Here is a 10,824-nt window from a genome sequence, read left to right on the forward strand (position 1 = left end):
AAAAAAAATAAATAAAAAAAGAAAAACAACCCAAAATGTCATTTTGCTGAACCTGAAGCTGTTAATTTATTTTTTATTTTGCATTTTGGGATTTTCCAGGGGGTGCTGACTCTGAACAAAAGGCATGAAATAAAGTTGGAATAAGATGTAGCCATACAATAGGTGAGAAAGTTATTTGTATAAAAGCCCTCTAGAATAGCTTTGAGTAGTGACATTATTGGGAACCAAAGAAATTGCTCGATATCTGGGCTGCCATTCTTCCTCGGGGAAACTGTATTTAACAAAAAAAAAAAAAGACACAAAGCACACATAAGTGCCTCTCATAATGTGAAAGATTTCTGTTTAATTTTGTTTAAGTGTTCTGTGCTATCAGTTGCTGCTTGAATTAAATGAAAAGCAATTTCAGTGGTAAACTGAACCCTTAAATGTAAGAAAAAATTTCCATTTTCTTTTGAGCTATGATCTTAAATTATAGCAGTGCCCACTAGAGCTGTTTGAGCTCAGGTTGTGTTGGTGTGTTTGTTATAATAAACCCCTTACTTAAGCAGGATTATGACTTGGCCACAGCAATACCTAGCAGAATAAAAGGGGACAGGCAAACTCTTAGTCTGGGAAAGATTTTAAAAAAACCAAACATATTTAAGATAAAATCCTCCTAAATTTATCACTTTAAAGGGGATATTGTTAACATCATTACTTATTAAAATAAAGAGATTTTGACAGCTGCCTCATTTGATCACAAGTACAATTAGGACTTTTAAATGATCCTTGTTTTGAGTCTCATTTTTAAAACACAACACAGATCGTGCCCATTGTCAGAAAGCAATTGTAATAGCTGACTGAAAATCCAATGGTGATTTTTAGTATTTGATTAAGTGAAATAAATTAAGATGACAACTCAATAGCAAAAAACCTTTCCCAAATTATTTTTGCACTGCTTGAAAATCAGCTTCATACCAAAGTAACAGTGAACAGTTTATATACAACCCCAACCATTAGAGCCATATAGGAATCTTCTTGAATATATGCTCTAATTCTAAAAAGTATAATCTTATACTTGAAGCTGAATTTAAATAGTCACAGCTGATGTAAAATGTCCCTCACTGGTATGTGGCAGCCATTTTAGGTATCCAGGTTGTTTTGTTGTTTTCTACTGGTATTTATACAGTAGAAATACAAATACTTGTAGTATGGTGAATCCCAACAGCATATCATAACTACAGTGCAGCATTTCAGAATAACAGGTGATTTTCTGATTTTCCTTTGAAAAGAACATCTTTGGGGTTTTTTTTTTAAATAAGATTAGAAAAAATAAATTAAGAAGAAAATCAGGCATAGAAATACAGGACGGATATCCAAACTTTCCCTGAGAATATTTTGCCCTTTCACCACGCTAAGGCACTTGAAGCTTTTTGAAACATTAGTTAATTCATTTCTCAGTGTCTGTAAGAAAAGTATGAAAAGTGCGTATTGTCCCTATTTCACAGATGAAGAAATTGATATTCAGTGACCTGTTTGGGGCTATTCAGGATGCCTGTGGAAGATCTCAGTATGGACACCTTGCCGCACAGCTCCTCGTGCTGCTCCTTTCTTCCCAAAACACACCCCGTCTCCCTAGGACTGCACAGGACAAATACATGTAATGAAAGTTTATAAAGGCAAAGATGATGCTAGTCCGTCTAATGACAGCATATAGCTTTTTTGTAGCATCACTTTGGGGAGGTATTTCTTAAACTAAATCTGACTACTAATTGTGTAGGCAGTGCTACGGTTTCTAGCTCTGTAGTAGCTGAACTCACAAATATGATAGTTTTCAGACTTTGTCCTCTTGAGCCAAAACTATAGCCTCTAACACTTGTGACTTAGGCTACCTATTTGGCACGTAAGGAAGCAGAACAGTAAAAACACAGGAGTCTGAAGACTTAAAGGTAATTTCCATTTTAATTCCAAGTTACTTGGAATTGTGTTGTGTGAATCCTAACCAAATAATGATTGGGTGAGATTTAGAGATTCAGCTTGAATACCTTCCCACAGCTGCTTACACAGCTCAAGCTGCAACACAGTCATGTCTTTCCCAGTTCCTGCTTTTTGATCTGAATCAAGATCATTTGCCCCATTTGTCCCCAGCTCCATTTTAAAACCAGGCAAAACATACTACTTGCTTCCGGCTCTTAATTCAAGTGCATTCCTGCCTGTCTACATCCCATCATTGACTGCCCCTTTTCTACCACAGCAAACCCAAACTATTATACTTTTAAGGCCCCTCATGGCTATGGATCCCCCAAAGATCATCTCTTCTTCTGCATCAACTCATATATTCTCACCTGGGCACTGCCAGTGATGGTAGCCCTCACTCCTCATCAACTGAAGTTTCCTGGAAGTACCCTTATGCTTTTTAACAGGCTGCCCCTTATGCTTTAGAGGAGTTTCCCCCAAAGTCTGCACAGCCTTTGCTTCATATCCCTTGAGCTCCTGCCTTGAAACTCACCTATGCTGTGATGCTGATAAAGTACCCTACAGTAGTTTTTGTGTTGTGACTTGTCCCTATTATGGTAATAATAATAATAATAATAATAATAATAATAATAATTTCCCTGTTATCTGATATACCTCCACTGTGTTGCGTTCACCTGTTTTTCCTTGTCATGTTCATAGAGCCTCCCTGAAAACTCATTTAACTCAGTGTAAAGGCTCCCACTTCTTTCAAAGGCTTTGGACCAGGCTCCTAGATGCTAAGTCTCTTCCATTTTATAGGCACAGTCAGGAGCACGGTGGGGGCCCTGTCCAAGTAAATTGTACACCTGACAACATTTTACCCTTCCTCCAGCCTGCATCTCCATAGTAGCTGACTTCTTTTGGTCCTGGGTGAAGGGTAAAGACCTGTCACTGAACACTATTTTTTCATTTAAAATTAAATTTAAAATAAAAAGAGTGGTTCTTTAGACTTTGTTTTGAGGACTCTTAAGCTTTGTTCCATGGCAGATCTCCTTTTATCCTAATCCATTTATCCATTTCTGCTTTAAATACTCACTTAGGTAGTCACTCAACTAATTCAACTAACTTTTTGAATTAGAATAGCCCCATCCCATGGGCATTTGAAATCCAAAGAACCTACTGGACTTAGATTTTTTCCAAGACCTACCCCAAAACACAAACACAAAAACTTCTCAAACCTGGAGACGAAAGAGCCCATTTGTGGCAGTGACCTCATTAAGCACAGAGGTGTAGGACTGTGCAGACTCACACAGAGATTTCTATTTAAGTTACGACACTGATTCCATATTTCTGCACCAAATAGTTTGAAGGAAAGGTGTACTTCAGATGTTGGTGGCAAAATGGGAGGCCCTTGTGCAGAGACAGAGAGGACCCACTTCCATCACCTCCCTGTTCCAGGCAGAGGTAACCCAGAAAGGTCCTCCTTATCTCCCTGTCAACCATCAGAGAAAGAATAGCAAATTTTAAAATAAATTCTGGAAGAGTTTGCAAGTTGGCACAAGAGCCTGTAATGGCTCTAAACCTTTAACATTATTTTAAGGCTATATTTAAATATATATGTGTCATTTAAAATAACTCCCATGCCCTCCTCCCATTTGCTATTATTCATTTCAGCACCGATGCAACAGCCAAATGGTTTACCAGCCTGTGTCGCTAACACTTGCATAATAACTTGAGATCTCACAACCCCTCTATTTATCAAGCAACAATGTTACCAAAAATAACTATATGCATAGCTATAAGGGGAGTTGGGGAGGGGGAGAGGGGGAAAGGGGATGGGGAGATTTGTCAATACAATTTGAAACCTGCAATAAAGTGCTAGCGTTGAAGCTTTAACAGTGTGTAAGTCACTTTTCCTGGTGGGGCACTTCTCACAAGGAGGAGCCAGAAAAAGAGGGGCTGTGCAGACCCTTGCATGCCCTTGGAGAGGTGCCAGGACTGCCAGGTCAACGTGGGGCTCCAGAGCGATGCCACTGCACATGCCACTGCGACCCAGTAGCAAGTAAAATGGGGGAGACTTCTCAGGCAAGATTCGCAATACAGGCGTAACAAACCCGCAGAAGCCCCTTCCCCACCGCATCTTCGCAACCCAGCAGTAATCATTATTTCCCTTGCTATGCACCTATTCTTAACACCATTATTCACAGCATATTGATTGGGGTTTAGTGCGAAATGCAGTAGGTTAATCAAGAAGGAATGTCACTGTTGTGTCCATTGTCCACATACTGTAGAGTGTTTCTCGTGTGTCTGTGTCTGTCTGCGTGTGTCTGTGCGTGTGTGTGGTTTTTCTTTTCAAAGCCTGAGCATTCCTGGGGGTGGGAGGGAAGGAGGAAAGGAGGCAGCAGCTCTTTAGAAAGGCTGCTTCATCTGTGAAGTTTACAAAATACCATCAGCATTGCTGAACTAATGAATAACAAGAATGTGTTGTCTCTAGCTTTTATGCAGACTGTTCTGAAAAGATTCAAAACTGTGTGGGACCTGCAGTGTTGATCTGCCTATTCCAGGTACAGCTTCAATGATTTTTATCTCAGCTTGGAACACAGAGTGTGTTCTGATACTAATACTGATAAAAGCATAAAGGCTGATGCCATCTGCCATGGCAACTATCAAGATGGCAGCTGCTTTTCATCAGCTTTATCTGAACTTTACATTAACGGGAATTCAGACACTGTGGGTGCGTTTTCAAAAAGGACATAAAAATGATAGCACTCCTCTGAATAAAACCAATTCGTCAAATATCAACCTACTCTCATGTCCTTTATCTTTCTGGTAAGAAAAAATGAAAAGGGGGGGAAAATTCCATGTGTGCACTCTTTAGATCACCTTGTCTCTTTATCAGCCCTAGTCTCTGATGCCAGTGATATCAGGCGCTTCCACTCACACAGAAGCAGCAGCAGGGCTGCAACCCTAAGAGGCTCCGACTTTGAATCCCAGCACTGGCATCGCTGCTACAAATGGGATTCAAATGTGCGGTGTCTGAGGGCAGTGCAATCAACAAAATAGCATGCTAGTGTTCAGAGCCTACCGCAGGTAATAACGGAGGCTTTTCCCAAAGAAAGAAAAAAGAAAAAAAGACATAAATAAATAAAGGAGGGGGGGAGAAATAAGGAGAGGAAAAAAATGTTCTAGTAGTAATTCTAAGGGGCTTTTTTTTTTCCTCAGCAATGGTTTACAGCAGGTACACCTTCTCCATGTTCATTAGCAGTGCTAGAACATGACAATTCACTACAGAAAAGATGCTAATTGCAGCATGCAAGCTTTGTGTTGCTGGCTATAAAAGTATATATGAAATATAAATATAAGATGGTAGTATACTAACATATTAGAATGCTGTTACACTTCTACTGATTTTGCTATTTTCCAGAAGGTTATTTTCCCTGAATTTTTTCGTCTGCTAATTAAATCTTTATTTGATTTATTTTTTTTTGTTTAACTTAGCATCTGGCTCTTTCCTTCTCAGAATAAATTTTATTGAATTTTAAGTAGATATAGATATATAATGGATGTATATAAAAAAAATACAGAAAACAATGATGCTAAACTATACATACACTGGAATCCAAAAATTTACAAAACGTGTTCTCAAAAGAGTGTTTGTTGCTGCTACAGATTGCTTTGGCAAGTAAGACAGAAATGCTTGAATGTTAGTGAAAGAAAGCCTAATTAAAAAGCAGAGATAGACAGAGAAAGCAAGTTAGACATAAAGAGGACAAGGACCAGAGACTGGATTGTGCAAAATACTGAGTGACTTCAGCTTTCCAAGAAGTCAGTGGCAGTTGAAGGAGCTCTCTGGCATCACAAGTCAAGCCCCAAGAGACCAAGTTTACTCAAAGCAAGAATAGCAGACCAAATCACCAGCTATTGTAAATCAGTTTAGCGCCACAGCGGTCAAAGCTAGGGCCTGAGCTGGGCCAAAGGCAGTGGCAGCTTGCTGACTATTTGGCCCAGAAGCTCTGAAGGTTGACAGGAATCCACAGATCCCCATCTAAATTAAAATTATGAACTGTATTAGTAATGATGCTGTCCATGATAAAATATTTTTGTTCCTTCTCAGTATTTGCATCTGGAAAAAATATTATTAAACACCTGATTCTGCCACAACAACATGGTTGTTGGAAGCCAGGGAGGAGAGAAATGGCTGAGACATAGAAAAGAGATTATTACATTTTCCCTCTGCAATCCACCATTTCAAATATGCACTCATTTTCTCTTTCTGTTGTGTTATATACTAAATGAGGCCAGTAGGCAGGGTAAGACAACCTTCATTTTTAACAATGTGAAAAGCAAGAGAAAAAAAACCTACTAAATTTCACTAAAGCAACTATGTAGCGTACAAACCCCAAGCTTTCTTCAGATTTTGTTTTCCAGTGCTTCCAGTCCAACCCAGATCCTCAGTTACCGCTAGGACACTGTTGGGGCACTTAAAAAAGGGAGTTCTGTAAATTCAAATGAATTTCATTTCAGCAAAATGCCCCTCCCTAAAACTAAAACTTAAAAAATGTTAACTGATATCTTTGTTTAAGGTCTTGTAGGGTGACGAAAAGCTGCAAGCCCCAGGAGACCACACAGAGGTCGTCTTGTCTTCCAGTAGCTTCCTCCAAATTATGTTTAAGATACCTTGATATACCTAGAAGGAATATGAAGAACTTGAGGAACCTGAGTAATGAGGAGCTTGAACTGCTGAAACTTTTGTTATCCTTACTGCAGGGACAAGAGATTTTTTTGCCTCAGAGCCATCAGTCCCATGGCATTTTTAGGCACTAAAAACACCTAAAAAAAAAAAAAAAAAAAAAGGAAAGAATTGCCTTGCACTAGAAAGTAACAGCAATAAAACAAAAGCATAGAAAGAAATTGAAGCTAGGAAAGGAAAAGCAGAGCTGACACCACGCAGACTTTTAGGACACAATTCTGTGTGTGAAAAAGTCGATTCACCTCTACCCCTTGCAAGAACATATTATTAATGTTTAATGCCTACAGCAAAAGATAAACATTTTCTGGAATGGGGTGAATGAAAGTGTACGCAGAGCCACCACATTGCTCTGTGCTGGATGCTCTTCTTGGGAGCTACGAGGGCATTGATTTTTCAATAAAGAAAGCAACAGGGAGAATTTTAAGTCTTACCAAAAGAGGGACAATTCCATTCTCTAATAAACCCACCTTCATAATCCTTCTCATTATTTATGACTCTATGGGTTTACTGTTGCCATCCATTGCTTTTATCATTTGAAGGCAACCAGAGTTTTGCCATTAATTTCCAGGCAAGCCGGAGTGGTGAAAAATGTCATAGCTTCTGAAACATTTTTTCCAGCACAAAGACAAGAGAAGTAGTTCTCGGATTAAAGTGTTCAGAAAAGACCTCCACCCACCCCCTCCAGCATCCAAAATAATGATCCAAAAGTTGTGGCAGATAAAGCATTAAATCAGCAGTTGAAGAAGCAAACAAAATTATTAGTTGTGCGAATGGATCGTAAGCAGCTATCAGATTATTGGAATAATGGGTACAACACTGAAAAGGGTATTAGAGAAACTGAAAAGGTGCAGCTGAGGATGGCCAAAATTATATGACAACTCAAAGACCTGAATTATTTGAAACTTTTGAAAGAGTTGCTCCATGTTCTTCAGTAAGGAAAATAGACAAATTAAATACAGATGAAAGCAAAGCAGAATGGAGAAGTCTGTTACCTAAAAGAAAAGACTGTCAAGTTGGAAAAATTAAGTCAGTGAGAAGCAGGCTATTAGAAGTGGTATGATTAAACTCTGTTAAAGTCCCTACAGAAGTCAGTGGAGTTTGCCACTAGCTCAGTATATTTACAATGTTGTTCCTGGGGTGGTATTTCTTCAAAAGACAGAAGAACAAATGTATAGATTATGTACATTAAATATTACATGTTGCACAGTCTTTACAAATTGTAAAGCAGTTAAGTATTTGGAAAAAAATATATATGAGAATAGTATTGGTAATAAAATTATTCTGAAATCATTGAAGGTACCTTGGTTTAGAACAGTAGAGGGACTAGACCTGCATGATGAAACTAAGTATGGACTTTTCCATTAAAAAATAACAATACCCCAGTAGATACATTATCACCTAGTACTCACAATGCCCTATCACTAGAGCACAAGCTGCTGCGATATATTTCATTCAGCTTCAATGGGCCAAATATTAAGTGGGGTTTAGGTAACCATCTGCATTCTTTTGCACGTAAATGGCTTTGAAAATATGGTGCAGGTGGCCCAGGTCATTCTCCTGATATACGAGCTACCTTGACAGCATGCTCCTTAGCAAAGACACAAAGTGCAGTAATACATGGACATGCAGGACTGAGCTTTAAATTAAGGCAGATTTTATAGACTTTTGTGGTTCAAGTTGGAGATTTTGAGATGCAACACTGTGCTGTTTTCATTAAGACACTGATAAATTCTATTTATGCTTACTTTTTTTCTCATCTAAATTTTAAAATTGTAAGATTTAGTGCAATATGCAGGCTCAGAGAAGCAGCAGCCTGCAGGTCTCTGCAGTATCTCATCCTTTCACATAAAGTGGCCTTTGACCTCTGCACCTCTGCCCACAGCCTTATACAATGTCAGGTCTGTTTGTATGCAGCAAGGAGTCTCATTCCAGTTCAGTGTGACTACGAGCACAAGGAAGTATAAAATATTGCCGTCTATTATTAATAATGGCAAAAAAATCTGACGCTTGGCATCAAAATTATTTTGACATATTGATATTGCATTGTAACTGTGTCACCAAAGGTGGGGCTCTGCATGTTCTTTCCCTTCAATTAGTCTGCAGTTGTAATGGTCTGGTAATGGGGTTACACTGAAATTGCTTTCCCCATCCTCATCTTATATTGTAATGGCATTGGAGCAGGGTCTTCACAGACATGCCTTGCAGTCATCATTCATCATTGTGAAACTGGTATTCCGCTAAATAAACTTTCTGGGACTTTTTAAATGTGATACGAACTCATCATTCAAGAGAACTGAAAGTTGGTTTGACATGGAAAAACACGAAGAGAAGGAAGTTGGGTAGCTGTTTTGCAAATGCAAATATTGTGGCTGCTATGAAACATTTATAGTTCTCAGGGCCTGAGTTCACTTAAAAGATTAAAAACTTAATCCTGAAGTCTTTTTACAGGGGAGATACCTGAGTGTCACACATATTATATTTGATTTCATATAAAATATTCCACAGCTTATTTTGTAGTTTGGAAAAAAAGGTGAAAACATAAGTATGCTTACTGGTCATTGAATATATTACTAAGCAGACTCCTCCTCACACACACACACACTCCTTGTGAGGGCATGACTGCAATGGCTCTGAAGTTGGACAGGCCCACTTTGGGTTTCATTTGGAGGAAACGACTTGTTTCAGTGCTTCCATGAATCAGATTTCAAAGATTTCTAACAAAATGCTGCAAGGATCAAGTCACTTAATTTCCTTAGAAAGCTGTGCTTTATCTGTATCTCGTCCATATGTGTGCACTACTGAAAAATGAAGCAGAAGGTATGTAGTAAAAGTTTAACAGTTATTCTGTATTTATCTGATGTGGACACTTCTCTGCACAAAACCTGCCCTTATGCAGTCCAGAACTCATTCAAAACAGGCCAAATTTAATTACTCAACAGGTGCTCTGCACTGGGATAAGAGCACCTATCCAGGACCTTGCAGATAAGCTGTTCTAGCATGTTTCCCTCGATACTTGGCGTGTTCCATGATGAAAGACTACCAGTGGATTTGGGGTTCAATATCTCTTACACTTACACACTGTGTTTTCTAAGGAAGGGGTCTCTGATTTTTTACTCAGGTGCATTTGAGAGGAGAATCAGATACCACAACTGAGACTCAAAGCTGTTACTACAAACAGATCTCAAAATCTTAGTGCAATTCCTGCAGTGATGTAACTCAGTAGAAATGGTGGCCAGTGTTATTGCTGTTCTATGTCAAGGTCAGGGACTGTGCTCCAGGGACCATGCACAGTCCCTTTCCATGGGAGAACATGGAAGGATCAAGCTTGGTCCTACAGTGCAGAAGATCATAGGCTGGACTTGCTTTTCTCAGGCATTGCATTTGACAGGTGATGGATGATCATAGATGATCATAAGAGGAAAAGGAAGGCAGAGCTAGAAGGGGCATTTAGTTATGCATGGTGGACTGGACTTCCCTCACCTTTGGCACTTACTGCAATGAACGGTGGCTCTGCAGCCTGCGCTCGGGCTGGGTTGAATCATCCTGACTCGGTGGCAGCATGCACTTATTTCACGTGTTTAAATGAATGGCACAGCGTACTGAACCATGAAGAATTAAAGTAGTAACTTTCGACAGTTTTCAAGGAAAAGGTGCTGTTGGTAGCAGAGCAGGCTAGCAGCAACAGGAGAAAGAAAAAAAACAAGGGCAGAATGCACCATTTCCACAGGTAATTTGATCACAGCCCCAGGAGCACAGAGTACTTGATGTTACCCCAGACTTTGACAGGGGGTTTTTTGGCATTCCTGGAGGAGACGGCGTAGTGAGCCATGACTCACATCACCTGCCCACCATGAAAACTGCCAAAGCCTGCTGCAAGGTTTAAAATCAATAAGTGCTTGTGTCTTTAGGTCACAAACATTTTCTATATCATTTACATAAAGAGTCCACAACAGAAGAAAAAAGAAAGATGCCTATTTTCCCAAGTTATTGCAAAAATAATTGAACAATCAAGAGGTCTTTCACCTGTTACAATGCACAGACAAAGTAGAAGTTATTTTTTTTTACTGGTAGAGATCACGCTGGGCCTAGAATTTAAGATACAGATTGATTGATCTCTTTAATCTAATATTTGTTCATGG

The sequence above is a fragment of the Haliaeetus albicilla genome, chromosome 2 (genome assembly GCF_947461875.1).
Source record: "Haliaeetus albicilla chromosome 2, bHalAlb1.1, whole genome shotgun sequence".
NCBI lineage: Eukaryota > Metazoa > Chordata > Aves > Accipitriformes > Accipitridae > Haliaeetus > Haliaeetus albicilla.